Source organism: Lagenorhynchus albirostris, chromosome 18, assembly GCF_949774975.1.
Source record: "Lagenorhynchus albirostris chromosome 18, mLagAlb1.1, whole genome shotgun sequence".
Classification (NCBI taxonomy): Eukaryota; Metazoa; Chordata; class Mammalia; order Artiodactyla; family Delphinidae; genus Lagenorhynchus; species Lagenorhynchus albirostris.
Genome location: NC_083112.1, coordinates 51,465,913 through 51,485,914, shown reverse-complemented (window position 1 = coordinate 51,485,914; position 20,002 = coordinate 51,465,913). Strand labels below are relative to the sequence as shown.

Below are 20,002 nucleotides of genomic sequence, written 5' to 3'. Positions count from 1 at the left end.
ATATTTAACAGGCAAACTATGGTTATTCAGACTTGGGTATTTGGCAGACATTTTCTCAAAATGAACCAAGTAAGACTGTTACTTCAAAAACAACTGACAGTATTTGTTGCCTGTAACTGAATTCAAGCTTTCAAGTGAAAATTAGAATTTTGGAAGACTTGCATCTATAACCTTGAGCTAGACAGCCTTATAATACTTAAAGATTTCCTAATGAAATAGTGGTGATATTAACAAATATGATTTTTTAAATGTTGTATAATAAAATACGCCAACATTTGGCAAATCTTTAAAGCAGACTAATAAATGATGTTACAGAATCATGCATGGGGAAAGAGCCATTCAAAGAGCAAGATGATCTAACGAATTTAATATAATGAGCAAGAAAAAAATCATTGATACGGGTTCAGATTCCGCATTGTACCCAACCTTTAAGAGAGAAAGTTTTGAGTCAAAGAATATCCATTAATTATCCAAAAAAAGCTATTAAAATACTCTTCCTTTTTCTAATACATATCTGCATGAGGCCTGATTTTCTTTATTTCAACCAAAACAACATATTTCAACAGATTGAATGCAGAAACAGATATGAGAATTCAGTCATCTTCATTAAACCAGACATGAAAGAGATATACAAAAATGTAAAATACTGCCAATAATTTCTCCCCAAATGTGGTTTTCCTTTGGGAAAAAAATCGTTTGTAAGATGCAATTATTTTATACAAATATGTTATTTCTGTTACCATGTAATGGGCTCATTTTACTTTAAATAAATAAATACTTTAAGAAAATATTCTGTTTTAATTCTTAATGCAGCATACACCAGAGATGTAACCCATGCAAACAAAAGCTCTCTGGGGTCCTCAGTACTTTCAGAGTGTAAAGGGGTCCTGAGACATAAAAGTTTGAGAACTGGTGCTTTAGTGGTAGTCAATAAAATGTTGTTGTATGAGTTTAGTGATACAAGGAAAGTGATGTTAAACCACCATCTCTGATAGTTATATAATACCTTATCATTGAGAAGAGCTCTCACAGCAAATCATTTGAGATAGGTCAGGAAACTGAGAGTCAGAGAGGTTAATTAGCTTAAAAAGATAACACTGCTAGTAAAGCATGAGAACTGAGACTAGTTTTGATTCCTCACTCAAAGCTCCTTCCACTATATCCATTTATCTCTGGTTTAGATTACACATATTTTCAGAACTCTCACGAGCTCAAAATCTTCACTGCTCAACGCTTTGCACTTTTATTTTCTTCCTTTCCTTGTTCTTACATTTGCTTAGATGTCTTGGCTTTGCCAACGTCGATGGGCAACATAACTACCCTTAGATAATGTGTAATATGGACACATAACCTAAATGAAACTAGACTTTATTCCTGTCTACTTAAAAAAAATTCAACGGTATCTCTTATACAAAAGAACAGAGCAGAAATTGTTTATAGTCCTTCTGGAAAACAAAAGGATCCATACTTCCTACATCAGCCTTATAAATAAATAATGGAGCTGGGTTGGTCTCAGTTCCCACCCCAGTGCTTTCCAGATAAATCTCTGTCTTTGAATTCATATTCCTTCAGGCCCTTTGTGGCTCCCACCTAGAGGAGGTCACTGGTTGTTAGGTTTATGGCTCCTATTCTTTGTAAATACCTTAAAGTTAGGCCATACAGACCACACAGGATACCCAGGCTCCTACCTTCTGGGTGAAGTTAAACACCAACTTGTATGATATGATTTTATGAGAAGTTTTACACCAACTTGTATGATATGATTTTATGAGAAGTTTTAATAGTTTTTATTTTATTTGCCAGAACTGAAAGTTCAGACATAATATTACCAAGTTATTCTCTTTCACACTATCCTTCATTTTGCTAAGGTGTCCTAGTTTGCTTTTATTGTCCCCCTGTGAAGTGATTTAGCTATTTCTGATACTACTTCTCAATATAGTTGCTTTGATTATTCTGATAATCCTTCAATATTCTTGGTTTCAAAGTAGTTTCATTACTTCTATAATGCTTTGTTATTCCCTCTATACTCCTAGTATACAAGAAGCATGTATACGTATAGCTGATTCACTTTGTTATACAACAGAAACTAACACAACAATGTAAAGCAATTATACTCTAATAAAGATGTTTAAAAAAAAAGCATGTACTTATTCAATAAACAAATTCATGAAGGCATGAATGAAGACTCTACTTGATTATATCATTTGCCTAGATCATCTTTGGATCAATATTATTCAGAATTCCCAACATACCCATATGTAGAGGTATGAATGGAAATGTTAAAGCACTTGATTAATTTACAGTAACATTTTTAAAATCATAAAATATCTAGGAATAAATCTAATGAAAGATGTGTAAGACCCCTACAATGGAAACTATAAAAAATTACTGATAGAAATCAAAGCTTTAAGTAAATAATGGGATGTACCGTGTTCATGAGTCGAAAGCCTCCATATTTTAAAAATATTTGTTCTTCCTAAATTGATCTATACATTCATTATAATCCAAACCAAAATCCTAGCAGATATTTTATGGAAATTGATAAAGCTAATTCTAAAATGTGTTTAAAAATGTAAAAAGCCATGAATAGCCCTTGACAAAGAAGGTTGCTGTAAGAAGTCAAGTAGTATTTGAGACAGTGTGATATTGGCTCAAGGATAAATACATAGCCAGTGAAAAAGAAGAGCGCACCGAGAAATTGACCCATAATTAGTACCATCACCTAATTTATGACAAAGGTGACAGTGCAATGCAGTAGGGGAAAATGGTCTCTATAAATAAACGGTTTGGGGTCAGTTGAATACCTGTATGGAAGAAGGTCAATCATGACCCCAGCCCCAACCTCACAGAATACACAAAAATTAGTTTTAAATATTAAGGAGTTCTAAATGTGAAAGGTAAACAATGAAACTGTTAAAAAGAAAATATCAAAATGAAGCTTCATGACCTGAAGCAAAAACTACTAAAATGAGATACAAAATGCACTAGCCATAAAAGAAAAAAATTATTACTTAAACTCTTCTATTAAAATTAAGAACTTATGCTTATCAGAACATGATTAACACCTGGGAATTCCCTGGCTATCCAGTGGTTAGGACTCTGTGCTTCCACTGCAGGGGAACTGGTCTGGGAACTGGTCTGGGAACTAAGATCCCTCAAACCACGCAGTGGGCAAAAAAAAAAAAACATGATTAACACCTGAAAAGGCTATACACAGAGTGGCATAAGATATTTGCGAGACATATATTCAACAAAGAACTGATTCTCAGGATAAGAACTCCTATGAATCAGTAAGAAAATGGCAGATAGTGAAGCTTTAAAATGGTCAAAAGTCTTAGGTATTTTACAAATGAGAATATCCAAGTGGTTGATAAACATATAAGAGATATCCAACTTCAGTAATCATCAAGGAAATTCTAATTAAACTAAATGATATATCATTTACACACCCACTAGAATAGCTAAAATGAAAAAGAAAACACTGTACTTACTGAGATCATGAAACAACTGGAACCCTGGTATACTGCTGTTAGGGGTACAGATTAGTTCAAACAATTTGGAAAACTGTCAGTATCTATTAAACCTAAATATACTCATATCCAATGACCTATCATTTACTCCTAAGTGTATAACCCACAGAAATGCTATTATAGACTGAATCATGGCCTCCCATATTCATAAGTTGAAGTCCTAATCACCAATGTGACTGTATTTAGAGACAGGGCCTTTGAGGAAGCAATTACTGTTAAATGCTGTCATAAGGGTGGGACCCTAATCCAATAGGACTGGTGTCCTTATAAGAAGAGGAAGAGACCCCAGAAGTGTCTGCACAGAGGAAAGACCATGTGAGAACATAGCAAGGAAGCAGTTGTCTGCAAGTTAAGGAGAGCGGCCACTGGAGAAACCAAAACCTACTAACACCTTGATCTTGGACTTCCAATCTCCAGAACTGTGATAAAATTATTTCTGTTGTTTAAGCCACCCATTCTGTGCTATTTTGTTATGGTAGCTCTAGCAGACTAATACAAATGATATATTCAGATGTTAAACAAAAAAGACATGTACAAGAATGTTCCTAGCAATACTGTGAAGGATAACCGAAACCTAGAAACAGCCCAAATGTCCATCAAGTGTAGATTTTTTAAATTGTGGTAATGTATACAAGAGAATATAATTAGACAGTGAAAACCAATAGATTACAGCTAGACAAACAACGTGAATGAATCACATAAAGTTGACTGAAAGAAATCAAATAGAAAAGAATACATATTGACTGATTCTATTCATAAAAGTTATGACAAATCAGTCAAAATGAATCTGTGGTGTTAAAAATGAGGAGAGTGGATAATCTTGGGGACAGTAACAAGAAGTGAGTGCCAAGGAGCTTTCTGAGATGCTTTTAGTATTCTGATTCTCAGTCTCTGTGAGTGCTAGTTAAGTGGATATGTCTGTTTTGTGAAAAGTCATTGAACTGTGCCAATATTTACTCAGTTTTTTGAATGTATGTTATGCTTCAGTAACAGCTAGAAAGTGGTAGGTCTGGTATTCAAACTCTGGCTACCTGACTCCAAATCTCTTAATATTCCATTACATTGTTAAGTGGTTTTATATTCTGATCCTGTCAGTTAGTCTTAGATATCTGTGTTTATTTTCCCATATCGTTAAAGATCTTCTACAACTTTTCCCCTGACCAAATAGCTCCCTGTAATACGGTTCTCTTCACTGAAACCCCTCTTTTTTTCTTTCAGAACATTTTTGTTCTCAACAATTCAGAGAGCAAGTAGATTCCATTTTCATTGTTTTCTCCCTTGAAACTCAGAAGCAGGAAGGGTTTTGCCCCTCACAAAAGGATCTGCCTGCTTAGACTGACTTGAAGTTTCCCATGCTGAGTCATCCTGGGAATGTCGCAAAGCACATGGCTTCAAAAGTTCTCAGAAACTCTTTAAACTTCAGTTCATCAAACACACTCGGATTCTAGCATATAGCAAGACATACTGCATGGATTTTCCCCTATTGCTTTTAGCTCATAACTTTCCATTTAAATCTCCCAAGTATTTACCCTTTCACCTAACAATTTTCCTTTTGATCAAACAGTATTTTTTTCCCATGATGAAGCCATCCAAGACAAGTTTTTCAAGTGTGGCACAAACCACAGGAAAGCCCTATGTCCACAGATTTCCTATTTATTAATTTAAAATCAATTAATTCCCAGAAGTGTTCAATTCAAAGTCTTTATTAGTATATTTTCACTGATTATCAACTGTTAACGGTTCCAGTTTCTAAATGTACATTACCTTATGATTAAAAATAATAACTTTATTTTACCTTGGAAGAAATATAACCAAAAAAGAAAGAAATATAATCAAAATTCTTGGTAAATAAAATCACATATTTGTATCTTTTTTCCCCTTATCTTTTTTTTAAAATAATACCTTTTATTTTTTTAATTTTTTAACTTTTTATTGGAGTATAGTTGATTTACAATGTTGTATTAGTTTCTGCCGTACAGCGAAGTGAATTTGTTATACATATACATATATCTACTGTTTTTTAGATTCTTTTCCCATATAGGCCATTACAGAGTATTGAGTAGAGGTCCCTGTGCTATACAGTAGGTCCTTATTAGAGTAGTGTGTATATGTCAGTCCCAATCTTACAATTTATCCCTCTCCCCATACCCCCTCACTAATTATTAGAGAAATAATTAGAAAAATACAAATCAAAACTACAGTGAGGTATCACCTCACACGGTCAGAATGGCCATCATCAAAAAATCTACAAACAATAAATGCTGGAGAGGGGGTGGAGAAAAGGGAACCCTCTTGCACTGTTGGTGGGAATGGAAATTGATACAGCCACTGTGGAGAACAGTATGGAGGTTCCTTAAAAAACTAAAAATAGAGCCACCATATGATCCAGCAATCCCACTCCTGGGTATATATCTGGAGAAAACCATAATTCAAAAGGATACATGGACCCCAGTGTTCACTGCAGCACTGTTTACAATAACCAAGACATGGAAGCAACCTAAATGCCCATCAACAGAGAAATGGATAAAGAAGATGTGGTACATATATACAATGGAATATTACTCAGCCATAAAAAAGAATGAAATAATGCCATGTGCAGCAACATGGCTGGACCTGGAGATTGTCATATTGAGTAAAGTAAGCCAGGCAGAGAAACACATATATCATATGATACCATTTATATGTGGAATCTGAAAAAAGGGTACAAATGAACTTATCTACAAAACAGAAACAGAGTCACAGATGCAGAAAATAAACTTATGATCCCCTTATCTTCTATTATCACACATTACCAGTTCTCTGTTTGAAAGAAAATTTTCAAACCTCAGAATTTGCTGAGTCAGTTTTTCTACTTCTTTGCCACCTTCCTACTGGTGTTTTGTTGTCAATAGTTAGATTTGCCTCTCTGCTACATTCTCAGAAAAGGCATTAATTTCCCCACATCCTCTCTCAGCTTCTGCACATCCCGCTTCCTGCTACTCTCTCTCAATACTGCTGCTGGAAGTTATCCTGTCCCTACTGATCAAAGTAAAGTGAAATCAATCTCTGTCTCTCTTTCTCTCTCTCTTTCTTCCATTTACCTTTTAGAAAAACAATTGCATAGGAATTTAGAAAGGCCCAAACATAAGATGTTTTCCAAATTCAACCAAAATTATAAAAGATACATCTTTTTATTTTTGCCTTGAGGTGCACAGAATAAAGGGATTTTCATGTAGGAAATGTAAATGCATTGTAATGTTTTAAGAAAAAAAATCAAAATGTAGCTGGACCAGACATGGTGCAAGTCTTAGATGGGATCCCTCACTCTTGACCATCAGAGACTGTCATCTAGGGTCACTTATGTCTAGTTCATTCTAAAACACATTCTAACTCACTTCCAAAATTTAGCTTCTTAAACCACTCTTTCTGTTCTGTACCTCATTCCTTATCCCATTTCTCATGACTCTCTTTGCTATAAATGTCATAGCCCAAATCATCAGGTTGTTTCCTCTTATTTATATCAGCTAATATCCATTCCCTCAGGGAATCATCAGATATTTATCAAAGGGCTTCCCTGGTGGCGCAGTGGTTGAGAGTCTGCCTACCGATGCAGGGGACACAGGTTCGTGCCCCAGTCCGGGAAGATCCCACATGCTGCGGAGCGGCTAGGCCCGTGAGCCATGGCCACTGAGCCTGCGCGTCCGGAGCCTGTGCTCCGCAACGGGAGAGGGCACAACAGTGAGAGGCCCGCGTACCGAAAAAAAAAAAAAAAAAATTATCAAAAATCTACCATGTACCAGGAATTATTTTAGGTGTTAGGGCTACAGATTTGTGCAAGACAGTTAAGAAAGAGTCATACTAATAAATATATAACATAATATCAGAAAGTGATAAAGCTGAAAACAAATAAATTGGCCTAAGGGAATAGAAAGTTAAGGGGTGGAGAGACTGTCTTAGAAAATGTCCTAGAGAAGTGCTGTCAAAGGAAAAGACATGAGAAGGGAGACTTTAGTGAAGCCAAGGGGGGCGAGACAGTCAAAATTCTTGGGGTAGCACATTGCAGTCTTGGGGAGTAGAGGGTGGTTCAGCAACAGGAAGGCCCCAAGGAAGGATTAAGTTTGGCAAGTTCAAGGATGGCCGGAGTGGAGTCGGGGGGAGGAGTAGAAAAGGAGGATGCAGAGCTTACCAGGACGGATCATTTAGGTCCCTTTAGGCAGTGGCAAGGAGTTAGGAATTCATTTGTCATTTATCTTCCAAATTATATTTGGAAATACATTTGGACTTCATTCAGTTACTGGAAGACACTGAAAAGTCTTAAGCAGGGGAACAACTTGAACTGACTTGGATATATATTTTGGTCTCCCTGGCTGGGGTGTGGGAAATTGACTACAGGGGCAGCAAGAGTGCGGGAAGACTCCTCAAGTCATCCCTGTCTCTCCTGGTCACACAGCCTTGGATGTTTCTCTCATGTGGCTCCAACACTACCTCTTAGCAGCTCACTCTCTGGCCACCTCAAATCACAGCCTCTTAAATCACGTCTCCTACCTGACTCAAACCCAAGACTCTGCCACCCTCCTTCTGCTTCAGCAGGGCACTCCTCGGCAAGTCCCTGCTGCTGGGGACCAATCCACACCTTCACAGACAATTTATACTTATGGGAATACAGTAATGCAGGCTTCTGGTGCTGGTGGACTACAGTCTAAAGCCCCACCCCCACCCCCAAAATACCACCAGGGCACTGGAATATTCTAGAACTTTTGCTTATTTCTTACATTTGACATTCCTGGTTTTTCATTGAGCCTAGAATTTCAAGCTCGCCGCAGTTTAAACCACCCAAGCTCAATGAGCATGCGTATAAAAACAATTTTGTTTTAGAAAAACAAAAAATTTTAGAAAAATTTTGAATAAAGCAAATGCTCTGTCCTAAGCTTCTACATCAAACAATCTGAATAGTTATACGAACCCACTAGAAAATAGAGACATCATTCTTGAAAAGTCTTGGAATTGTACTTTATCCATAGCTTGAAATGACAGAAACATTCCAATCGATTTTGCACAGGTCAAAGAAAACCACGTTTTTGCAAACATCTTCAAACATCATGTCCCTTACTTATTTACAATGCCAGATATGTGCAGGCTTCTGGTGCTGGTGGAATGCAGCTGACCTCGTCGAACCCTTTCTGGCTGTTCAGTTACACTTTGAAGTTGTTAAAATTTTCCAGAGCAAATATCCCAAATTTCTGATAACACGAGGTACATTATGTACAGCAAATGCACTAGGTTAAAAGAGAGTTAAGCTCTTGGAAACAAGATGGTAGTTTTTAGTCATAAAAACTACTCCCATTATCCCTACTGAATAAATGAAAATTACATAGCAGGGGGAAGGGGAGGCTTTGAAAGCAGGATAAGGTTCCTCATGACTTTCCTTGTGAACTGGGGCCTCAGATCAGCCTGCAGTGGACATCAGAGAGATTCACGTTACCCCAGTGGGATAAATAATGGAACACAATGCATAATTGTCAGTAAGTTCTTAGAACCTTCTCAGACCCAGGCTACCATGCAGAATGCATTCCCTCAGGCTCCACAGGGTCATGAGGGAGGTAACCAAGTGTTGGGATGAGTAAATAGACATGATTGTACCGAACTCCTGTCATTATAACAACCCTCTAGAAAAACTGGAATTCCATTTTGCTCAGCTGCTTTCCCAGCTCTGTTGGGAAAGAATAAATGGTCTTTGCAAACAGCAATCCTGAGCATGTATTTACATTTAGCTTCTCATCTTACAGTTCAACCATAGACCTGGCTGCAGAATTAACTTTGGAAATAAGTACTCTTTTATTCTCGTTTACCTGAAAATATCCCTGTATTATGAAGAATGCTTAATGAAATGTAATATTTACAAAATAGAGGTAGTGACACAGAAGGTCCAATTACATTACAGTTATAGAACTAGCAGGGACCCTGGTACCACAGGGTGGAAATGGACGCTGCTTCGTATGAGACAGGCATCAAACTCTCCAATTTTAGGGACCAGTGAGATTTCACTTCACAATACCAAGGGGTGAAGGAACTCTAAGGATGTCCCAAACTGTAGAAGGGTGAAGTCAGGCTCTTTACTGTTACTCCTGCCTGTTTGTTCAACTACAAGGGCAATCAGGGACTGAAAAAACATAATGTCATTTCCCAAAGTGCCTAACTTTTTTTAGGAGCGGTTCACAATTTTGCCCATATATCAGTATAAAACAGTTGACACAGCACCAGCCCAGGAGACAGAAGACATGAGTACGGCCCAGACTTGCCAATGGCCAGCCGGCTATGTGACCAAAGGCCTCGGCTAATTATCCAGTTTAAGGTCATTCTCCCGCTCCCCACATCGCCCAGCACGCATTCTCTTTATTTCCTTCATAGCACTTAATAAAAGTTTTAATTATTTTTATTTTATTTATTTACTGTCTCTACTACCAATATATAAATTACATAAGGGCACAGAACAAGTCTGTCTTGTTCAACTTTCTGTTTCCCAGAACCTAGCACCTGTCTGATACAAAATAAAAATGTAATAAGTATCTGCTGAATGAATGAGTCTTTGAATTTATTTTTCTCAACTGTGAATTGGGGGGAATACTATCACCTTCATAAGATTTTTTTAAATATCAAATGAGATTATACATTGAAAGCTTTTTATGAGTAAATGTAGAATTAAAATGAGCTGTTGTTGCTGTTTACTTCATATAAAAGCCTTCTAATTCTAGAGAGAATAACATCTCTCTCTCTCTCTAACCAATTTAAAATATCCTCAGTTTTGCTTAATGTAACAGAGAGTTGTTAAACATAGGTTTCTGGCTAAACTAAACTTCAGATTGTATCTAAATTACCTAAAAATAGGCAAATAGATGGGAGGAAATTATTTATTTTGTATTTTATAATACAATATTTAATATAGTGTAACACCACTTATAAGGCAATCTTTTATCTGAGTTCAGACACAATTCTTCATTAATTGAAGGAATGAACTTGAACTGTTTATGGTACACTATCTTTTTGTCTCACATCTATAGGAAAATGCATTTGAATTCCATTTTTTGTCGGGAGCAAGATGTTAAACTTTAATTCAGTACCTCTTTGGAAAGGAAAGACATTTAAAATACACACCAGGGTATTTAAGCCACAGTTGTTAGTGCATGGACTATTTAGAGAATTTCCTAAGTGTCCTGATTAATAAGGCATGTCATCTAAAAAAATCTTTGCTGTCCCTTTGGGAATTCCAGCTATTTAGGGTTACATAATACTACTTCAATACATATGTATCTGACCGTTAGTCAACTGCACAAATGTCACCATTTCAGCTAGTTGTTCTCAGAAGCAAGCATAAATATCAGGGATAGAAAAATAATTTTGTTGCTGTAACAAACCCAGCCAGATCTATGCTTATCTATGTTGAAAGACCAATTGCGTAGAAGAAGTTCCAATTTTTATTTTTAGGAGACTATGAGAAAAGCATTCAAAAGGACATCCATGGGACATTTCTTCCACGTTTTTATTTAAAATCGGCGTTTCATTGCTTCAGAATTTAGTCATTTTGTGCATTCTAACTAATATCATTTTGAGAAGTGCTTGTTAGAATTAGTCATATTTTGTCACTAAAATCTAGTTCAGCTCAGTTCCATTCCATTCAACAGACACATTGATTACGCACTTCCTATGTGTTAATTTAAACACTGCTGTGGACAAAGGGCAGCACAAAGAAGCTCACACTGCAGCGAGGAGAAACCTACTCACTTCATGTAGGACAGTATAGTTTGTGCAACAATAGAAGGACAGGATGCTTTTAGGAGGCCAGGGAAGGAGCGCTCCTTCAGCACCAACACAGCAGGTCAAGGAGAAATTCCTGGGGCAAGTTCACCATCCCTGCGTCCTGGAGGGTGAATTCTTACTAAGACCTAGGTAGTCATGAATCAAGCAATCCCATTACTCTCCTTAGCAAAGCCTTTCTTGATTACATTTTAAGAACGCATTTTTAATACTTAGATCTTTACATTTCCCCTTCACATGTTTTCTGTGTAGCATTCCAGGCACAATATTTCCAACATCTGCAAACCAATAATCGAACTATTCCCTTCTCTCTCCTACCTTTCACAAAAGGGTCTGAAAGGGCTTCCCTGGTGGCGCAGCGGTTGGGAGTCTGCCTGCTGATGCAGGGGACACGGGTTCGTGCGCCGGTCCGGGAGGATCCCACATGCCGCGGAGTGGCTGGGCCCGTGAGCCATGGCCGCTGAGCCTGCGTCCGGAGCCTGTGCTCCGCAGTGGGAGAGGCCCGCATACCACCAAAAAAAAAAAAAAAAAGGGTCTGAAAGACAGAATATATTTAGGAAGAAACTTTTTTTTTAGGAAGGAAATTTTTGATTTGCCTTTGCTCTTCTGATTGTTACTTAGGTTGCTGGAATCTCTAGGACAAATTCAAAGGATCCTGGAGTTCTGGGCAATAACAGAATTACATTTACTAAGCCTCCATCTGGGTCTCTAGTCATTCCTGTGTCTGTCTTCTTCCCGTATTTAACTGTTTCTTCCTTCTCTTCTAAGCTTTGATTACTCTGCTGACACCAAAACTGTAATGTTCTTGGGCATTTCTTAATTTCCTCTAAAAATAATGAATTTAAATGAAACATGGAGTCTTTTTTTTTTTTTTTTTTTTTTTTTTTTGCGGTACGCGGGCCTCTCACTGTCGTGGCTTCTCCCATTGCGGAGCACAGGCTCCGGACGCGCAGGCTCAGCGGCCATGGCTCACGGGCCCAGCCGCTCCGCGGCATGTGGGATCTTCCCGGACTGGGGCACGAACCTGTGTCCCCTGCATTAGCAGGCGGACTCTCAACCACTGCGCCACCAGGGAAGCCCAAACATGGAGTCTTTTTAATCTAATGTTCATACTTATCCCTAATGCTTACCTTTCACAAAAACTAAGATCAAAATACTTTTGACTCTGGGCTTCCCTGGTGGCGCAGTGGTTGAGAGTCCACCTGCCGATACAGGGGAAGCGGGTTTGTGCCCCGGTCCGGGAGGATCCCACATGCCACGGAGCAGCTGGGCCCGTGAGCCATGGCCGGTGAGCCTGTGCGTCCAGGGCCTGTGCTCTGTAACGGGAGAGGCCACAGCAGTGAGAGGCCCACGTACAGCAAAAAAAAAAAAAACAAAACAAAAACTTTTGACTCTCCATGTTTTACACAGCTATAGTTAATGGTGGGATGAGACTGCGAAGGAGCAGCCAGTGATTTGGGCTGTGACATACTGGGTAGTCATCTAGTGATGACCCCAGGAAGACTGTAGAAAAAAATAGTATGCAAACCTTTTTGAGCCTGTGGACATATGCATTTTTTCACAGGACAGAACTATAGCTCTCATCCAATTCTCAGAGAGGTCTAAGACAGAGGAAAAAAGGTTAAGAATCATTTGACTGGAAGTAATGATACTCACATACTTAAGCGTACTTCATCATTTGTATAGTGACAATGCTGGTCCATCTCTCACCAGGTTGTCCTTTCTCTTTCAATTCTTCTTTATTTTCTCTCTCTGATTTTAGTCTTTTGTCTTCTGATATTCATAAGAGCCAATCCAGAATCCAAAAAGTTAGGAAATCACCAGGCACAGAGGTACTACCAAATTTGTATGATTTTAAGTCTAATGGAGGATGACAGAAAAGACACTTGAGTATGGGAGGAGCTAGGTCATCCACGCTCTTCATCTCCCTCTGTCCCTCAGTAATTTAGGATACCTGTGGAGGATCATGATTCTCTCCTTCTAACCTCCACACTCCCCTCCTCTTCCCCAAGAACACACTTTGCCATCCGGGTATTGTGTTTCAGCTGCAAGCAACGGGCAACCATTTCGTAAATCCACATCCTACATTACCTCCCACTCAAAGTGCTCGGATCAGATAAGGCAATGAACTAAGAAGATGGTGGTATTTTGGAAAACACACTTGAACATAAACCTTCACATTTATATGAAGCTCTTCCTTCACAGCTCTCACCTGAGGATGGCTCATTGCTCAAAACCATTGTAGAGCTTCTTCAGATCTGGCTTAGTCTCACTGGTATAAAGCAAATGTTCTCAGTGTTAGTTGCAGCTTGGAATAAAAGGGAGATTTATAAACTACCGATGCCCGAATTCCCTGGTGGTCCAGTGGTTAGGACTATGAGCTGTCACTGCCAAAGGCCTGGGTTCGATCCCTGGTTGGAAACTAAGATCCCACAAGCTGCATAACCAGGCCAATAAAAAGAAAAAGTAATTTAAAAAAAGAATAAAAGATAAAAATTACTGATGCCAGAATCCCAACATGAAGATTCTGATTTAACTGGGCTAAAGCAATGGTTCTTAAACTGGGCCATGCATAAAAGTCACCTGAGGATATTTTTAAAGATACATACAACTGTGCCCTAACTCCAGACAACTGAATATGAATCTCTGGAAATAAGATCTACACAACTGTAGTTTTCAGAACTTCCCAGGCAATTCTGATATACAATAAGAGGTCGAGATTCATTGCTCTGCATTCACACTTCATCATTTGTTCAAAATATTAACAGCCTAAACCCTCCAGAAAGTAGGCATAGAAGGGACTTACCTCAACATAATAAAGGCCATATATGACAAACCCACAGCCAACATAGTTCTCAATGGTGATAAACTGAAACCATTTCCACTAAGATCAGGAACAAGACAAGGTTGTCCACTCTCACCACTATTATTCAACATAGTTTTAGAAGTTTTAGCCAAAGCAATCAGAGAAGAAAAAGAAACAAAAGGAATCCAAATCGGAAAAGAAGTAGTAAAGCTGTCACTGTTTGCAGATGACTTGATACTATACATAGAGAACCCTAAAGATGCTACCTGAAAACTACTAGAGCTAATCAATGAATTTGGTAAAGTAGCAGGATACAAAATTAATGCAGAGAAATCTCTGGCATTCCTATACACTAATGATGAAAAATCTGAAAGAGAAATCAAGGAAACACTCCTATTTACCACTGCAACAAAAAGAGTAAAATACCTAGGAATAAACCTCCCTAAGGAGACAAAAGACCTGTATGCAGAAAATATAAGACACTGATGAAAGAAATTAAAGATGATACAAACAGATGGTGAGATATACCATGTTCTTGGATTGGAAGAATCAACATTGTGAAAATGACTATACTACCCAAAGCAATCTACAGATTCAATGCAATCCCTATCAAACTACTAATGGCATTTTTCACAGAACTAGAACAAAAAATTTCACAATTTGTATGGAAACACAAAAGACCCCAAATAGGCAAAATAACCTTGGGAAAGAAAAGCAGAGCTGGAGGAATCAGGCACCCTGACCTCAGGCTATACTACAAAGCTACAGTACTCAAGACGTATGGTACTGGCACAAAAACAGAAATCTAGATCAATGGAAGAAGATAGAAAGCCCAGAGATAAACCCACGCACATATGGTCACCTTATCTTTGATAAAGGAGGCAAGAGTATACAATGGAGAAAAGACAGCCTCTTCAATAAGTGGTGCTGGGAAAACTGAACAGCTACATGTAAAAGAATGAAATTAGAATACTTCCCAACACCATACACAAAAATAAACCCCAAATGGATTAAAGACCTAAATGTAAGGCCAGACACTATCAAACTCTTAGAGGAAAACATAGGCAGAACATTCTATGACATAAATCACAGCAAGATCCTTTGTGACCCACCTCCTAGAGAAATGGAAATAAAAACAAAAATAAACAGCTGGGACCTAATGAAACTTAAAAGCTTTTGCACAGCTTTTAAAGGAAACCATAAACAAGACAAAAAGACAACCCTTAGAATGGGAGAAAATATTTGCAAACGAAGCAACTGACAAAGGATTAATCTCCAAAATATACAAGCAGCTCACGCAGCTCAATATCGGAAAAGCAAACAGCCCAATCCAAAAATGGGCAGAAGAGCTAAACAGACATTTCTCCATAGAAGATATACAGATTGCCAACAAACACATGAAAGAATGTTCAGCATCACTAATCATTAGGGAAATGCAAATCAAAACTACAATGAGGTCACCTCACGCCAGTCAGACTGACCATCATGAAAAAAATCTGTAAATAATAAATGCTGGAGAGGGTGTGGAGAAAAGGGAACCCCTCGGCACTGTTGGTGGGATTGTCAATTGATACAGCCACTATGGAGAACAGTATGGAGGTTCCTTAAAAAACTAAAAATAGAATTACCATACAACCCAGCAATCCCATTACTGGGCATATATCCTGAGAAAACCATAATTCAAAAAGAGTCCCTAGGGCTTCTCTGGTGGTGCAGTGGTTGAGAGTCCGCCTGCCGATGCAGGGGACACGGGTTCGTGCTCCGGTCCAGGAAGATCCCACATCCGCGGAGCGGCTAGGCCTGTGAGCCATGGCCGCTGAGCCTGCACGTCTGGAGCCTGTGCTCCGCAACGGGAGAGGCCACAACAGTGAGAGGCCCGCGTACCACAAAAAAAAAAAAAAAAAAAAGTCCCTAGAGGAGTGGGATAGGGAGGGTGGGAGGGAGGGAGACGCAAGAGGGAAGAAATATGGGAACATATGTATATGTATAACTGATTCACTTTGTTATAAAGCAGAAACTAACACACCATTATAAAGAAATTATACTTCAATAAAGATGTTAAAAAAAAAAAAAAAGTCATGTACCACCATGTTCATTGCAGCTCTATTTACAATAGCCAGGGCATGGAAGGAACCTAAGTGTCCATAGACAGATGAATGGATAAAGAAGATGTGGCACATATATACAATAAAAAGAAATGAAATTGAACTGTTTGTAGTGAGGTGGATGGACCTAGAGTCTGTCATACAGAATGAACTAAGTCAGAAAGAGAAAAACAAATACTGTATGCTAACACATATATATGGAAACTAAAAAAAGAAAAAAAAATGGTTATGAAGAACCTAGGGGCAGGACAGGAATAAAGACACAGACATAGAGAATGGACTTGATGACATGGAGAGTGGGACAGGTAAGCTGCGACAAAGTGAGAGAGTGGCATGGACATATATACACTACCAAATGTAAAATAGATAGCTGGTGGGAAGCAGCCACATAGCACAGGGAGATCAGCTCAGTGCTTTGTGACCACCTAGAGGGGTGGGATAGGGAGGGTGGGAGGGAGACACAAGAGGGAGAAGATATGGGGATATATGTATATGTATAGCTGACTCACTTTGTTATAAAGCAGAAACTAACACACCATTGTAAAACAATTATACTCCGATAAAGATGTTAAAAATAAAAGATCCACATATAAGTTGACCCATGCAGCTCAAAAAAAACCAAGACAAAAACAAAAAGACACATGCACCCCAATGTTCATTGCAGCACTATTTACAATAGCCAGGTCATGGAAGCAACCTAAATGCCCATTGACAGACGAATTGATAAAGAAGATGTGGTGCATATATACAATGGAATATTACTCAGCCATAAGAAGGAACGAAATTGGGTCATTTGTAGAGGCGTGGATGGATCTAGAGACTGTCATACAGAGTGAAGTAAGTCAGAAAGTGAAAAACAAATATTGTATATTAACGCATATATGTGGAACCTAGAAAAATGGTACAGATGAACTGGTTTGCAGGGCAGAAATAGAGACAGAGATGTAGAGAACAAACATATGGACACCGAGGGGGGAAAGTGGCGGGGGTGGTGGTGGTGGTGGAATGAATTGGGAGATTGGGATTGACATGTATACACTAATATGTATAAAATAGATAACTAATAAGAACCTGCTGTATTAAAAAAATAAATAAAATAAAATTCAAAACAAACAAACAGTAATGTCAGTAGTTATATTGCCTTTTGCTTAAACTCAGCCACTACTTGAATTCCACTACTTTTTCGTTGTCATTTCAACAGTCAATTGAATAAATGTTTACTGAGAGCCTGCACTTACAAGGCAGTTTCACTAGTTATAGATGGAAGTTTCTTACCTGTACTTAAGTATTCTTAAGTGTTTTGGATCCCAAAAAGGAGAAACTTAAGCCATTTTCTTGAATTATTCAAAGCTGTTCTGACTTAGCTAGATCTGACTTAGCAGGTTTATTAGTTTCTTCATTTCCAGTCTTTATTTAAAATGTACCTATGCACCATGAATAAAATTAACTTATTTTATAGCATTAGTTCCAAAAAATAATAAAAATGCAACTGGATTTTGAAGTAAGCTGAATAAAATTTATCATGACCATTGTTGAATATTAGTATGACAAATGATATATAAATAAGGGGAAATAAGTGGGGCTATAGATAGGGGCAGGGTTGGTTTCCTGTTGATTATTGGGTGATGGGTGCATTTGGGGCTTATTGTAATAGTCTATCTATTTTTGTATAGGTGTGAAATTCTCCACAATATGAAGTTTAAAAAATACTACACATTGGAAAGGGTTACCATATATTTTTATTATTTTTTATTTATTTATTTATTTGGTACACGGGCCTCTCACTGTTGTGGCCTCTCCCGTTGCGGAGCACAGGCTCCGGACACGCAGGCTCAGCGGCCATGGCTCACGGGCCCAGCCGCTCCACGGCATGTGGGATCTTCCCGGACCGGGGCACGAACCCGTATCCCCTGCATCGGCAGGCGGACTCTCAACCACTACGCCACCAGGGAAGCCCTACCATATATTTTTTACTTAATGCCAATTTAAAAGAAAGTCAGAAACAATTTTTTTTCTTTGAATTGATTCTTAAATTTGTCCTCTCCTCTTCATTTTCCTTGTCCCAGCTGCCCTAGTTCAGACATTCATTACATGGTCCCTGGATTCCTGCAATCAACTCCTACCTAATACCTCTTACCTCGACATCTCTCCAAATTCATCCCTCTTACCATCGTCATGCTATTCTTTATGCCATTCCAACATCCATAAACTATTCAATGCCATTCTGTATGTAAATTCCTTTGTCCTATTTTTAAATGTTTCCTACCCTTTGGCTCAAAATCTTTATTTCACTTCTGTCTAATCTGCTAGATTCTAGAAAATCCAGTCTCTTCATTCATCTAAAGAAGCCATGTTCATTCTTGTTGTATACGGACAATACTTCTCTTCTCCATGTAGTCCGATTCTACAAATCTTTTTAAGATTGATTCATTTCCCTAAATAATTGTTTTATTTTGGGACCTTGAAATAAATAGATTTTGAAAGATACATAACTTTCATAATCTGAAAAAATACACATGTATCTTAAAATACATCTGATCTTTAAAAATACATATATAATATACATGTTTTTCATCTTAATAAGCCTATGGTGTTTACTTAATTGGACCAACTTGATAGTGTCAATTACAAAGGCAGTGATCGTTTGAATATTCACAATGAAAGTATCTAATAGAATTCTTTGCTTCCTCCAATCTAGTTTTTGGCTTTAAATCTAAACCAAATTTGATAAATTCTATCATTTTAAGGTATTACTTAGAGGTAATGTTTTACCTTTCGGTTGGTTCAAAGTATTGCTAAAGGTAAACAGCCAAATGATAAAGATGATGAAAAATATACGATGGATGTTCTTTGTTTTTCTTACAGTTTGGAATCCAGTTCCCTTTTGAGATGCCTTTGCCTGCTGTGGACTAAGGCTGCCTGGAAACTGGTGAGCCAGCTGACTCCCTAAGCATTTCCTCTGGGGCCATTGTCCCCCATACAATGATTTCCATAAAGCCCTGTTTGGGTTAACCTCAAAGGAATGCTGTTTGCCTGGGGCCAAGACCTCTACAGAACATCCTTGAAAATCAGCAGTGCAGCAGGGGGTACAATATCAATCTACAGAGCAATACAAGGGCCTCTTGATAGGATAAAAACATCTTAGGTCCAAGGCATCATGAGATTAGGGGTAAAATTGGATTTCTACTTTTAAAAAATGCAATCATATTATCTAATAGAGGGTCTCTGTTCTCATTTAAAAATTTTACTTTGCCCAGAATATTTCTACTCTAAAACACTGAATATTATAGTACTTTAATTTCTATCAGGTTAAATTAGATTTTTGCAGACGGACCTTACCACTCTTTTTGGTTTTCTTGAGGTCTCAGCTACTCAAATAAACAAATATCTAGCAAAATTTGTGGACAGCCTTCCCATTGATGTGTGAGTAGTCCGCTTTGAAAACCTCTATGTAGTCCTGGAGTGACTTCTACATGTAATTTAATGACCCCACCTTTCTTAGCCCCCCATTTGTTTGTAAACTCTTCCTTTAGCATCCTTGACACTACTCTCCTTGTTCTCCTACCTCTTCAACTTCACAATCCTTTCTCAGTCCACCTATTCATGTTGATTTTTTAAAAAATATAGTCTCGACACATGCACAACAAACTGTCTCTCTGCTCACTTTTAATTACTTTTCTACATCTTCCAGTCACCAGCACCTCATTTTCTCCCAACAAGCTCTCTCCTGGTTTCAATCCCTGCAGTGTTCTGTCTGGTCACGTCTGAGA

General features: G+C 38.1%; 1 long non-coding RNA gene across 1 annotated transcript in view; it reads right to left on the bottom strand.

The window, feature by feature from the left end:
- LOC132508526 (uncharacterized) overlaps positions 1 to 11,721 on the bottom strand; it is a 50,607-nt gene extending 38,886 nt beyond the window's left edge. Inside the window, exon 1 of the long non-coding RNA XR_009536620.1 lies at positions 11,640 to 11,721. This is a non-coding gene — a long non-coding RNA (uncharacterized LOC132508526). The remainder of the gene's footprint in view (positions 1 to 11,639) is intronic.
- Positions 11,722 to 20,002: the final 8,281 nt, after the last annotated feature.